Source organism: Eumetopias jubatus, unplaced genomic scaffold (assembly GCF_037043125.1).
Source record: "Eumetopias jubatus isolate StellerSeaLion01/CBP00866 unplaced genomic scaffold, mEumJub1_p1.0 scaffold_11, whole genome shotgun sequence".
Taxonomy (NCBI): Eukaryota; Metazoa; Chordata; class Mammalia; order Carnivora; family Otariidae; genus Eumetopias; species Eumetopias jubatus.
In genome coordinates this window covers 7,121,903-7,135,911 of record NW_028274817.1, presented here as the reverse complement: position 1 = coordinate 7,135,911, position 14,009 = coordinate 7,121,903, and the positions used below count along the sequence as shown (strand labels likewise).

At 44.5% G+C, this 14,009-nt stretch overlaps 1 pseudogene; it reads right to left on the bottom strand.

Annotated features, from left to right (window-relative positions):
• Window positions 1-12,126: 12,126 nt before the first annotated feature.
• On the bottom strand, window positions 12,127-13,040 carry LOC114224594 (small ribosomal subunit protein uS5 pseudogene; annotated as a pseudogene).
• Window positions 13,041-14,009: the final 969 nt, after the last annotated feature.

Below are 14,009 nucleotides of genomic sequence, written 5' to 3'. Positions count from 1 at the left end.
TTATAGCCGCTTAGTCCCAAGCACCTGGGCTTGCGAATGGCGTCTGGAGTTGGGAGTGGGAGTGGGAGTGCGACAGGCTTGTAGGACTGAGCCCTTAACTCGTGAGGGTCTGACACGCCCTCTGGGTTGATAGTGTCAGAATTGGGTTGAATTGTAGGACTCCCAGCTGGAGTCCCGAGAATTGCTTTTTGGTGTGGGAATCCCCCCTCCGCACATGTTGGAAATTGGTGACCTGAACCTTTATACTCTATTTCTACCTTCTCTTTTCTGTTCTGTCCATTTTACTATCCCTACACCAATATCGCACTGCCTTAATTACTATAACTCTATAATTATTTTTTTTTAAGATTTTATTTATTTATTTATTTGAGAGAGAGAGAATGAGAGAGAGAGAGCACGAGAGGGAAGAGGGTCAGAGGGAGAAGCAGACTCCCCGCCGAGCAGGGAGCCCGATGCGGGACTCGATCCCGGGACTCCAGGATCATGACCTGAGCCGAAGGCAGTCGCCCAACCAACTGAGCCACCCAGGCGCCCCTCTATAATTATTTTTGATATCTGGTAGTTCAAGTCCTTACATTTTAGTCTTCTTTTTCAAAAGTGCCTCATTTTTGCCTCTGTGTCTCTATGTATATTTTAGAATCATTTTGTCAATTGCCACAAAAATCTGTGTAGATCCATTGATTAGGTTTTCACTGAATTCATAGATCAACTTAAGGGTAATTGACATTTTACAAATATTAAGTTTTCCAAACCGTAAATGTGGTATACTGAACATTGATTTAGGTCTTCTTTAATTTCTCTCAATGATGTATTCTGCACAGAGGTCTTCACCTGTTTTGTTATGTTTAATTTTAGAAAATTGATATGTATTTTTTCATTATATATATATTTTAATGTAAGTTCTATGCCCATCTTGGGGCTTGAACTATGACCCCGAGAACAAGAGTCACATGCTCCACCCACTGAGCCAGCCAGGCACACTGATAATTGATATTTTTTATGGCCCCATAGATGTTATCTTTTTAAATATCATTTTTTATTTCCTGATGGTACATATAAATTCCATTCTCTTATGTTTTATTATGGAGAACTTGCTAAACTTACTTATTCTGATAATTTATTTCTATATTATTTTGTATTTTATGTGCATAATCATATAATATATGTATAATGTCATCTTTTCCTTTCTTTCTAATGAATAAAACTTTACCATGCCAGTTAGGACCTCAGTACAAATGATCAATGGAAGTGGTGGTAGTGGACATCTTTGGGTTGTTCCAGATTTCAGTGGAAATTGCTCAGTGTGTCACCCTAAAGTGTATTTTGTAGCTGTCAGCTTTCAATTAAAGGAAGTTCTCTTATAGGTATTTATTTATTTATTTTATTTTATTTTATTTTAAAGATTTTATTTATTTATTTGAGAGAGAGAGCATGAGAGATAGAGAGCACAAGAGGGAAGAGGGTCAGAGGGAGAAGCAGACTCCCCGCTGAGCAGGGAGCCCGATGTGGGACTCGATCCCGGGACTCCAGGATCATGACCTGAGCCGAAGGCAGTCGCCCAACGAACTGAGCCACCCAGGCGCCCTCCTATAGGTATTTAGCTAAGTGTTTTTATTATGAATGTGTTATTAATTTCATCAAATAATTTTATTCCACCTATTTTAATAATCATATGATTTTCCTTTTTTAATATGGTACATTACACTAAGTAAAATTTTAAAGTGAAACAAAACCACCATTTGTGAAGTACCTCCACAATGTAATGATGCATCATCCTTTTGTGTGTGGTTGGTATTTTGTGAGGACTTTTACTTGTATACTTTTGAATGAGATGCACGTGTAATTTTCCTCTCTTATACAGCTCTTGTTAAGAGTCTGTTAACAGAAAAAAAGTTCTGTTAACAAGGTGTTAGACTCAATGAATGAGTTGCAAATTGTACCTTCTTATTCTATTATTAGGAATAACAGTTTGTGTAGTGCTGGAATTATTGTTTTCTTGAATGGTTGGTAGAACTACCAGTGAAGTTCTTTGCACCTGCAGCTTTCAATGTAGGAAGATTATTATTATTTCTAATGCAAGTTATTTAATAATTATAGAACTATTCAGTTTTAAAGATATTTATTTATTTATTTATTTAAGAGAGGGAGAGAGAGAGAGAGAAAGAGGAAGAGCACAGAGGGTGAGTGAGAGGGAGAAACAGACTCCCGGCTGAGCAGAGAGCCCGATGCGGGGCTCCATCCCAGGACCCTGAGATCATGACCCAAGCCGAAGGCAGACGCTTAACTGACTGAGCCACCCAGGTGTCCCTAGATTTCTTTGATCTTTCTCTATTTTCCCTATTTTCAATTTCATTGATTTCTGCTCTAATATTTTCTATTTCTATTTTCATGCTATTTTTAGACTTATATGTTCTTTTTTTTCCCTTTAGTTTCCTAGGATGGAACTTTAAATTAAAGATAATAGATCTTTGTTCATTTCTTTTTTTAAAGATTTTATTTTTTATTTATTTGTGAGAGAGAGAGGTAGAAAGAGAAGGAGCGCACAAGCAGGGGGAGTAGCAGAGGGAGAGGGAGAAGCAGGTTCCCCACTGAGCAGGGAGCCTGATTCGGGACTTGACTGGGACCCTAGGATCATACCTGAGCAGAAGGCAGATGCTTTTTTTTTTTTTTAAGATTTTATTTATTTATTTGAGAGAGAGAGAGAATGAGAGATAGAGAGCACGAGAGGGAAGAGGGTCAGAGGGACAAGCAGACTCCCTGCCGAGCAGGGAGCCCGATGCGGGACTGGATCCCGGGACTCCAGGATCATGACCTGAGCCGAAGGCAGTCGCTTAACCAACTGAGCCACCCAGGCGCCCAGAAGGCAGATGCTTAACGACTGAGCCACCCAGGCGCCCCTATATAAATTTTCTTCTAAACTCTACTTTCTATGCATGTCACAAAGTTTGATCAGTTGTATTTTTATATTCATTAGGTTCAAAATATTTTTTAAAAATCTCTTAAGACCTCTTCTTTGTTCATTGTGTTATTTCAAAATGTGCTTTTTAATTTGCAAATATTTGGAAACTTTAGAACTCTCTTCCTGTTACTGATTTCTAATTTGATTGCTTTGTGGTATGAAAATATGTGTTGTATGGCTTCTTTTATTAGGATTGGTTTCTGGAGATTTACCTTGTTCCTTTGTTTAGAATATCTTTGTTCATTTTCCTTGACATTCTATGTTGGTGTCTGTGCATGAGACAAAGCAGGCACTTCTCCCAGTCTTCACTGGCTGGCGACATTAGGCACAAGATTCCCATCAATCAACCTGTCACAGGTTCCGGGGGGCCTCTAATAACTCTTTCCTTCTCCAAGGGGAAACCAAGAGTTGGGATTTTCCAACTGCTCACTCTACTGAGCAGGGGAAGGCTCAATGGCATTTACCGGCCCAAGCCACAGCCTCTCTCCCTCGGGTGGGTAGAAAATGCAGGTCCTGTTTGAACTCCAGGACTGGTAAGACAGACGCTAGTTCTTTGGGCATCCCTGGAGAAGGGAGGAAGCTGGACACACGGATCAACAACTCTTTCCTTCCCTACACCTGGGATCTTGCGGGGGGTTGGGGGGGGCGGATCTGGTCAGTGGTCTCAGCCAAATCTATGGGCGTGGGGCTGGTTGATCGAGCCCTGCCTCTGGCTCCGTGCTCAGCAAGGAGTCAATTGGTCCTCTCTCTCCCCCTCTGCTCGTCCCTCCCTCACCTTCCCAACCCTGTTCTCGTTCTCAAATAAATAAATAAAATCTGGAAAAAAAAAAAAAAAAGAACTGCAGGATGTGTTAGAACTGCAGGACTAGCAAGACAAACCAGTCCTCTCTAGGGAGCCCCCTTGGAAAGGGTTGGGCTGCTGGATGTGTGAACCAACTCCCTCCCTCCCCTGGGTGAAGCTGGGAGCTAAGGGATCTCTTTCTGTTGGTATGGTGCTGGGACTGAGTCAGGGACTCCAGTGAGCCTTCCTACTGGCTTCAGTGTCTCATTCTGCCTTCTCCTGAGCGCAGGAGACTTTCAGTTAATATCTAGATTTCTTGCAAAGGGAATTTGTCTGTGAATTATTGCAGAATTGATATGTTTTTGGAATTCCTACTTCAGTATCTTGTTGATGTCACTTCATAATGATTTTTTTAAAAAGGGGATGGGGTGTGTTTTATGGCCCCGAACGTGGTTTATCTTGGTGAATTGTATGGGTAACTTGAGAAGAAGATGGATTCTCTTATTGTTGAATGGATTACTTTATAAATCTCAGATCATGTTGACTGATGGTGCCGTTTATGTCGTTTACACCCTACAGATTTTCTGCCTGTTTGATCTATCAATCGCTAATATAGGAGTTTTGAAGTAACCAAGAATTCACAGTTGCCCATTTCTTACTCTTTGCTTTGTCTTGACCAAAATTTAGTTAGGCTGCTCTCCTCCCTAGGGCCCCTGAACTTTGCTTGTCCCCAAGCTTGAGCAGGCACTAAAATGCAGAACATCTCCTCTTATCAGTTTATTTTGAGAATTGGCTGACCACAGTGAGACAATTTTCTTGTCAATCTTGCTAGATATTCCTTCTCATTTGTCCGACTTCCCCTTAGATACTGCTTACATTTTTGTTTGATTTTGAAATGCTTGCAGCTTTCTGAAATAGGGGTAGATGTCCCTATTGCAATAGTCTTTCTTCTGAATAAAGTCTCTCCTTATCTAAGTCCAGATTTGTTTTTATTTGACAGGAGTATCCAACTCCAATACATGATTTGTTTATTTCTTCCTACATTTTTATCAGTTTTTTTTCATGTATTTTGACAATCTTGTTAGCAATATACACATTTATGTCTTTCTAGAGAACTTAACTCTTTACCACTACGTAATGTCCCTTGTGATGATTAATTTTAAGTGTTAATTTGCCTAGGCCATAGTACCTCAGTATTTGGTCAAACACAGTCTAGATGTCACTGTGAAGGTATTTTTTAGGTATGATCAGCATTTAAAACAGCAGACTTGGGGCACCTGGGTGACTCAGTCAGTTAAGCGTTTGCCTTCTGCTCAGGTCATGATCCCAGGGTCCTGGGATCTAGCACTGCATGGGCTCCCTGCTCAGTGGGGAGCCTGCTTCTCCCTCTCCTGCTCCTCCTGCTTGTGCTCTCTCTCTCTCTCTCTCTCTCTCTCTTTCTCTTTCAAATAAATAAAATAAAATAAATTAAAAAGCAGACTTTGAGTAAAGCAGGTTATGTCCCATAACATGGGTGGGCCTTATTCAACCAGTTGAAGACCTTAGGACAAAAATAAGAGGGGTCTCCTGTAATGGTTAATTTTATATATTAACTTGACTGGACTGAGGTATACCCAGATAGCTGCTAAAATGTTACTTCTGGGTGTGTGTGTGAGGGTGTTTCTGGAAAAGATTACCATTTGAATTGGTAGACTGAGCTAAGAAGATCTCCCTTCCCACTGGAGGTGGGCATCATCCAATCTGTTGACGGCTGGAATAGAACAAAAAGGTAGAGGAATGGCAAATTTGCTCTCTTTGTTTAAGCTGAGACATCCATCTTTTCCTGGTCTTGAACATTGGTGCTTTCAGTTCTCAGGATTTTGGACTTGGATTTATACCATTGGCTTCTCTGGTTCTCAGGCATTTGGACTTGGATTGAATTATACTACCAGCTTTCCTGGTTGTCCAGCTTACAGATAACAGATCAAGGCGCTGCTGGGCCTCCATAACTACATGAGCATATTCCTGTAAAAATTTCTTCTATCTATCTATCCATCCTATTCTGTTGGTTTTATTTTTACTAAGGTGGTTCTAGAGGAACAGAATTTTAGGGGGACGACTTTTCTGAATTGGTTCTGTTGTTTCTGGAGTGGATTCTCTAATCTTTCTAGATTTAAAGACACTAGTAACTCTATTTCCAGTAGTAAAGAGATCACTGGTAGTCACCCCATGAATTGTTTATAGAGATAAGCAAAATATCTGCATTGAATACTCCTGATTAACCACTTATAAAAAGCATCTTGTCTGTTACCATTCAGGTGTTCTCAACAGTTTATGGCTCCAGTGGCTTCTGCTACAGGTTAGCAGTACTTTGTTATGATTAACTGTATTTGCCGGTCTTTACAGATTTTGGGGTGGAGGTTTGCCCTGATATCTCAGTACTCTGAAGGATTTAAGCAAAGTCATTGATTTTCAATTGGTTCAGCCTTTTTCTTTTTCTAAGAATGGAAATGGCGGGGTGCCTGGAGTCAATGGAGCATGTGACTCTTGATCTCGGGGTTGTAGGTTTGAACCCCATGTTGGGTGCAGAGATTACGTAGAAATAAAATCTTTAAAAAAAAGAATGGAAATGACAACTTTTAAGTCCTTTTCACATCAGTGCTGGAATCAGAAATCTATCAACTTTATGTCAGAGGACCAACTTTTGGGTTTTTTGGGGCCCTTGTTACTGTGTATTTGTTTGCAATTTTTTTAAAGAATTTATTTATATATTTGAGAGAGAAAGTGAGAGAGAGAGAGAGAGAGCAAAGCAGGGGGAGGGGCAGAGGGAGAGGGAGAAGCAGACTTCCTGCTGAGCAGGGAGCCTGACAGGGGGCTCAATCCCAGGACTCCAAGGTCATGACCCAACTCCAAGATCATGACCCAAACCAAAGGCAGACACTTAACCAACTGAGGCACATGTGCCCCTGTTTGCTATTTTTTTTTAAAAGATTTTATTTTTAAGTAATCTCTGCACCCAATGTGGGGCTCAAACGTACAACCCCGAGATCAAGAGTCACACACTCCACCAACTGAGCCAGCCTGTTTGCTATTTTATTAATTTGGCTTTCATCTTTAATATTATCTTCCATTTATACTTTTGGGGTTTATTTTTCCATTTCTTTTCTAAACTTATTAAGTAGATGATTAGTGCATTAGTTTTCATCCTTTATTCTTTTCTAACATATGCATTTAAGGCATAAGTTTCCTGCTAAGCATGGCTTTGTCTTCATCCCACATATTTAGATACGGTATGTGTATTAATTTATACTTCAAGATAGTTCTAATTTCTATTAAGACTTGTTTACCCAAAGATTTTCAAAATGTACTTTTTATTTTCTAAAAACATGAGAATTTTCATTTTACCTTTTTGAAATTGATTTCTGACATAACTTTGTGACCACAGAGAATATTCCATAATTGAAATCGTTTGATTTTTACTGAGGCTAGCTTTGTGGCCAAAGATACAGTCCATGTTTACAAATGTTCAGTGTGTAGTTATTAGAATTTGTATTCTTCAGTAACATGCAGCAGTTATGTTTAAATTGCTAATGGCTTAATTCTAATGGTTGGTATCTTTACTAATATTTTATCTGCTTGACTAATCCATTACCCAGACCAGTATGTTGTTTGCAAATTTTTTAATTTCTCATTATAATTGTACTAATTAACCTTTTATATATTGTGGCCCTATTCTTAGCACAAACAAAATGACAGACAGCTATTACATATTCCTGATGGATTAAGCCTTTTATCATTGTGAAGTTAAAGTCTTTATCTCTACTAATTCATATTCCTGTAAATTTTATTTTATCTCATGTCAATATAGCCATGCCAGTTGCAATTGCAAAGGTACTTATGTGCTTTTACATCTTTGGAGTCAAGGTTGCATAGGAAAGAGAGTGCAGTAAGAAGAAAATGATGGCCATGATGACAGTGATCAAGTTGGTGAGTGCTGGACTGCAAGTGAGAGCTGGTTACATGTCTTTCACTGCTACACCTTTGCTGCATCCTGGGAGCAGAGTACAACGGTCTAATGGAACTCGTCAGTTCAAGTGAGAAGCCGTCATTAAGAATATACTAATTTTCTATTCGTCCCACAAATATTTATTGAGTTCCTGTACAGGTACTCATTAAATATATATACATATATAATTTAATATTTTACATATATACATATGTAATATGTATAATAAATACAATAAATATATACATATATAATATAATATAATAATATTTATATTACAGATATATAATATATAGGTACAATACAGGTACTCAATAAATATATACATAAAATACATATGCACGTGTGTGTGTGTGTGTGTGTGTGTAGAGAGAGAGCGCGTGCATGCACACTGGCACGTGGGACATGCCAGGAATGAACAAGGGAAATAATCTTTAAGTACTTAGATCACACCAGTCCCTTTTGTTCTAAGGAAATTAAGGCACAGAGAGGTTAGATGACATGCCCAAAGTCAGACTCCTAAAAAGTAGTAAATGTAGGATTTTAAACAAAACCTACCCGCCACCACTTTCTCTCCCAAAGTATACTACCTCGTAATGTCATGAGAAAAAAATAAAATTAAATTAAAGCGTTACGGCAGTTTGGAGGAGGAATTGATGAATCCTTTCCCCGGGGGCCAGAGAAGGTCTCAGTTGGTTGAGGAGGCTTTGATTGGCGAGGGATGAGGCGGGGTTGAGGAGGTGCAGAGGCTGTTGAAGGTTGAGTTAGCAGCGGGAGCAAAAGCAGTATGAGTATGTGTGAGGTTTCCAAGAAAGGAAGTGGCTGGCTCCTGTGCCTGGAGCCCCGACTGGATGGGGTGTGAGGGGAGTGGTGAGAAGTCGCCCCGGAAACAGCGTGGAGCTCCAGTGCGGAGCCCTTTCGAGTGTCGTGCCGGGGATTTCAGATTTCCTTACGTCTGTGCTGCCGACCGAGGGCAGGGGGAAAACGTGAGCGGTGAGAGCCTCGAACAAGGCTGCTGTAGCAATGAAAACGAAAAGGCTCACAAGAATCCAAAGATAGCTTTCTGGCACAAGTGACTGCATCTCCTGACTGGTTAGAGACGGGGCTGAGAGACGAAGGAGTCGGGGTGCTGCCGAGGCTCGGGTTTGGGTGAAGAGCTGGCTCATTCAGCTGCGTGCGGTTCACCCAGCATTTCCTGAGTGCCTCTGTGCTGGGGCACCAGATGACGGGAGGGCCGGCTTGGGTTTTTTTAATGTGCAAATTTTTTATTGCGCTATCACTGATGTGTAACATTGTATTAGTTTCGGGTAGACAACGTAACCATTCGCTCTTTGTATATAATGCAAAGTGAGAGGTCACCGCAGTAGTAAGTCTAGTTAACATCTGTCACCACACGTAGCTACAAGTTTGTTTTCTTGGGATGAGCACTTTGAAGAATGATGCTCTTAGCAACTTTCAAATCTATAATAGTGTTATTAACTCTTGTAGCATGGCGCCCCCATGACTTCTTTATTTTATAACTGGAAGTTTGTACCTTTTGTACAAAACTGGAAGTTTTGTACCCTTCACCCATTTTGCCCCCCACCATAGGCAACCACCAATTTGTTATCTGTATCTGTGAGTTCCTTGTTACTATGTTGTTATTGTTAGGATGCCACATACGAGTGAGATCATATGGTATTTGTCTTGCTCTGACTTACTTATTTCACTTAGCATAATGCCCTCAAGGTCCATCCGTGTTGTTGCAAATGGCAAGATCTCATTCTTTATGGCTCAGTCATCTTCCATGTTTTTGTTTTTGTTTTTGTTTTTTAATCCATTCATCTGTGGATGCACACTCAGGTTGTTTCCACATCTTGGCTGTTGTAAATGATGCTGCAGCGAACATGGGGGTGCATGTGTATATTTCTGAGCTAGGGTTTTCATTTCCTTTGGAAAAATACCCAAAAGTGGAATTGCCGGATCGTTGGTTCTGTTTTAAAGTTTCTCCCCTCAAATACAAAGGGGTTGATTCACTTCTGCCCTCAGTACAAAATATGAAATGGACCCACCCCCCATATTTTAAACACTTTGAGGAGCCTCCATACTGTTTTCCACCATGGCTGCAGCAGTTTGCTTTCCCACCGACAGTGCCCAGGGGTTCCCTCTCCGCCACGGCCTTGTCAACACTTGGTATTTCCTGTCTTTTTTCGAAATAGCCGTGCTGACAGGTGTGAGGTGGTGTGTTGTCCTTTCGATTTGCATCGCTGTCTACCTTCCGAGTGTGTGTCCTCCTCTGCAATACGGGCATGCTGACAGTGCCCCCTTCGAGGGATTATTGGGAGGGCCAAAAGGCGGGATACATGCCTTGCAAGCTCCTGGCACGAAGGAAGGCCCCGCAAGGACACAAGAGTTGTCATCGTTATGGTTAGAAGAACCGCTTTGTGCTAGGCCGCACGGCTTTTGGGAAAGCTCAAGGGCGAGGGTATGCCCACGGTAAGGAGCAGGACATCAGGTTTCATCACAGACTCCGGAGGATCTTGTGGCCCTGGTGCCCGTGATCATCTCCCTGAAGCCGTCCCTGAGTTTGTGCATCTGTACAGTGCTTTGGGACCCTCGCTGCCCATTCTGTGGCGCTCTGGGCCCTTTGCCTCTCAGAGCACAGGTGCAAGTCGTAAAAGCTGGAGCGATTGGACAGATCCTGGACAGCCGGGCTGGCATGGCCTCCATCCATGAGAATGGCCCTGGCTGCAACCCCAGGTAGGGCCAGGTGGGCTCGCGCCGGCCGAACAGCAGCCTGCCTGAGACTGAGCCGTGCGGCTGGGAACCCCGCAGCCACCCCGCCTACGCCACGTGCCTGCCATTTCCAGCCTTGCGCTCAGGTCCTCACATTCCCGGTGGCAGGTCTGTGCACGTGCTAGCCTCAGACTGCATCCTCATGCGATCCCTCTCCACCGCAAGTCTTCTAAGGGGCTGTGCCGACTGCTGAAGGCGTGCTGCCCACGGCAGCTCCTGCCTGGGGACTCCCTTGCCATGGTCCTTTGTGAGCCGGGGCCGAAGGAGGCTGTGCGCACCCGTCCGAGCGATGCTACCCGACGCTGCCTGGCCACGCGCCTCGCGGCCGATGTCCACGCCGCCTCCTCCCGGCGCACCTCGGGCCTCGGCGACATTAGTCCCCGAGGAAGCAGAGGCCGAGAGGTTAGGGACTGTGTCCCCAGGCACAGGTAGCACGTGGCCCCTTGCTGGAATTTGAGCCCAGGTCTGTGGACTTCAGAGTGCAGCCCCAACTTCACGCTCGTCATCAGGTTTCCTCCAACTTTTCCCAGGGCAGCATTTTCATGTCCGGTGGACAGCACAGAGTTGATGGGCACAAGCACTTGGCTGTGTCAGGATGCCTCCCCGCCGCCATCACAGTTATGACAGCCCCCGTCTGCTGCCCCACGGTAAGGGAACAGTGAAAGGTGACATGGTGTGATGTTTGTGATTCCTGTGACACGTGTCGGGAAAAGGCAGTCCTTTTTGTCCCTTCCCGTCTGCTCTGATCATCACGGTCTAGCATGACACAGTGTTTTCCATCTGCGGACCTGGAAGTTAGTGGAACTTGAGTTTGATTCCCAGCTCTACCACCTCTTAAGTGTGTGTGCAGCCTTTATCTCTTACCTCCCTTTATCTCTTGGGGTTTCATTTCTTTACCTGTGTGACTATCGGTGGAGCAAATACTGGTGAATACCTTGCGTACAGTTGCCACAGGCTGCTTTATGCTGGAGATGGAGATGGGGCGAAGAACACATGGTGTCCCGATTCTCATGGATTCCCGGCCTTGTGAGGGAGACTGACCAGCAAGTGGACGATGATACAGGGGGGTGAAAAGTGAAAAAACATGCAGTGCTGTGACGGTGTGGGAGAGAGTCAACCGGACCCATATCCTCCTTCCCCTAAGCTGCCCTTTCTTGAGTGGCTTCATTCTTCCCCATTAAAGCATATCTCCTCCACCCACAAAAGTCCTTTCCAGGGGGGTGCCCAGGTGGCTCAGTCCGTGGAGCGTCCGACTCTTGCTTTCTGCTTAGGTCATGGTCTCAGGGTCCTGAGATGGCGCTCTGTGCTGAGCTCAGAGTCTGCCTGTCCCTCTCCCTCCCCCTCTGCCCCACCAACCCCCCCCACTCTCTCAAATAAATAGAATACTTTCTTAAAAAGCCCTTCCAATTTCCATCTCTTTCATTGGCCCTATCTATGTTCTATGATCTGTTCTTTTTTTTTTTTTTTAAGTAGGCTCCACGCTGGGCTCCAACCTCGGGCTTGGACTCATGACCCTGAGGTCAAGACCTGAGCTGAGATCAAGAGTCAGAGGATTAACTGACTGAGCCACCCAGGCGCCCCTGTGATCGGTTCTCTTTTTTTTTTTTCAAGTTTTAGTTCACTTTATTTTTCTTGTATAAAACTAGGTGGTGGCCACAGCTGGAGCCTGGGTCCTCTGCACAGAGACTCTGGTGTGGGTCTTCACAAGATGATCAGTGAATTCCTGATATGGAGACTTGGTGAACACTGTCTCCTTCCAGAGGTCAGGGGTGAGATAGCTGTAAGTCTTGGAGATGGCATCAAAAGTAGCCTTAGCGAAGTTCCCCAGCATGGCAGTGCAGCCTCTGGCTGAAGTGTAGCAGTCGTCGATACCGGCCATCATCAGTAGCTTCTTGGGCACAGGGGCTGAAACAATGCCAGTGCCTCTGGGGGCGGGGATGAGACGCACCAGCACAGAGCCACAGCGGCCAGTCACCTTGCATGGGACAGTGTGAGGCTTGCCGATCTTGTTCCCCCAGTAGCCTCGCCTCACGGGGATGATGGAAAGCTTGGCTAGGATGATGGCCCCACGGATGGCAGTGGCGACCTCCTTGGAGCACTTAACACCCAGGCCAACATGTCCGTTGTAATCTCCGATGGCAACAAACGCCTTGAACCTGGTCCGCTGGCCAGCACGGGTCTGCTTTTGCACAGGCATGATTTTCAGAACCTCATCCTTGAGGGATGCTCCCAGAAAGAAATCAATGATCTCAGATTCCTTGATAGGCAGAGAGAAAAGATAGATCTCCTCTAGAGACTTGATCTTCATGTCCTTGACCAGGCGGCCCAGCTTGGTGACGGGGATCCACTCCTTGTTCTCGGCCTTGCCTCCACGAGCTCCGCGGCCTCGACCCCTGCCCCGACCACGGCCGCGACCGCGGCCCCGGATGCCGCTGCCAAAGCCTCCGCGGAAGCCGCCGCGGCCTCCCATTCCGGGGCCCCCGGGCCCTCCGGACCCTCCCGCAGCACCGGCGTCATCCGCCATTTGGTGTTCTCTCGGAAAAGAAGCTGTGATCGGTTCTCTTTGAGCCTCTATGACGCACCATCCCTGTCTCTCACAGCTCTCCCTTGCTCATGCCATAGTATACCATATTTTCCATGCAGGCACCATGTCTGATCCATTGGTGTGTCTCTCACAGCTCAGTGCCTGGCCCGAGACAGGAGCTCAGTAAACAATCAGGGATTTCTACTGGGAAAGGGTTGTGAAACGGACTCTGCCGTTGCCATAAGGTTCTCTGGTGAGGGCATTCAGTGCAGGGCTGGCTAGGGCTAGAGTGAATTCTTGTTGCCAGTAATGGGAGTCAGTAATGGGATTACAGATGTCTTCATGACTCGAATTAGTTGCTTCTGGTGTTGACCTCATGGGATGCTGTTGCCATTTGTAATCCTAGTTCTTGTTTGGAAATACACCCACAATTTTTCTAAATACCTTTTTAAAAAGGATTTATTTATTTATTCGAGAGAGAGGGGAGAGCAAGCACATAAGCTGGCGGGGCAGGGAGAGGGAGAGAATCTCAAGCAGACTCTGCCCTGACTCTGGAGTCCGACGTGGGGTTTGATCTCACGACCCTGAGATCACGACCTGAGCTGAAACCAAGAGTTGGACGCTTAACTGACTGAGCCACCCAGTCGCCCCTCACCTACAATTTTTTGGATGATCATGTTGATCCTGGCAAAATGTAAGCAGCTTCTCATGGGAAGACAGAATAAATTAACTGCAGGCTTTTGTTCAAACAAGTCATTATTCGTGAAAATCACATCTTCCACTATCATCGCCAGTGGTTAATTGTCGTTCATCCCAGAGCCGAGCTTAGCCAGGTGAGAACTTTGCTGATTGTACGCCCGGTTTTTGGAAATCTGGAACTCTCTCTGCCTTGACTTTCCTCCTTCTTCTGGAGTGCCCCCAGCAGAGCATGTGGTATCCACGTTCCCCTGTATGACATCCTGGCAGCTTTCACAATAGCTCTTGA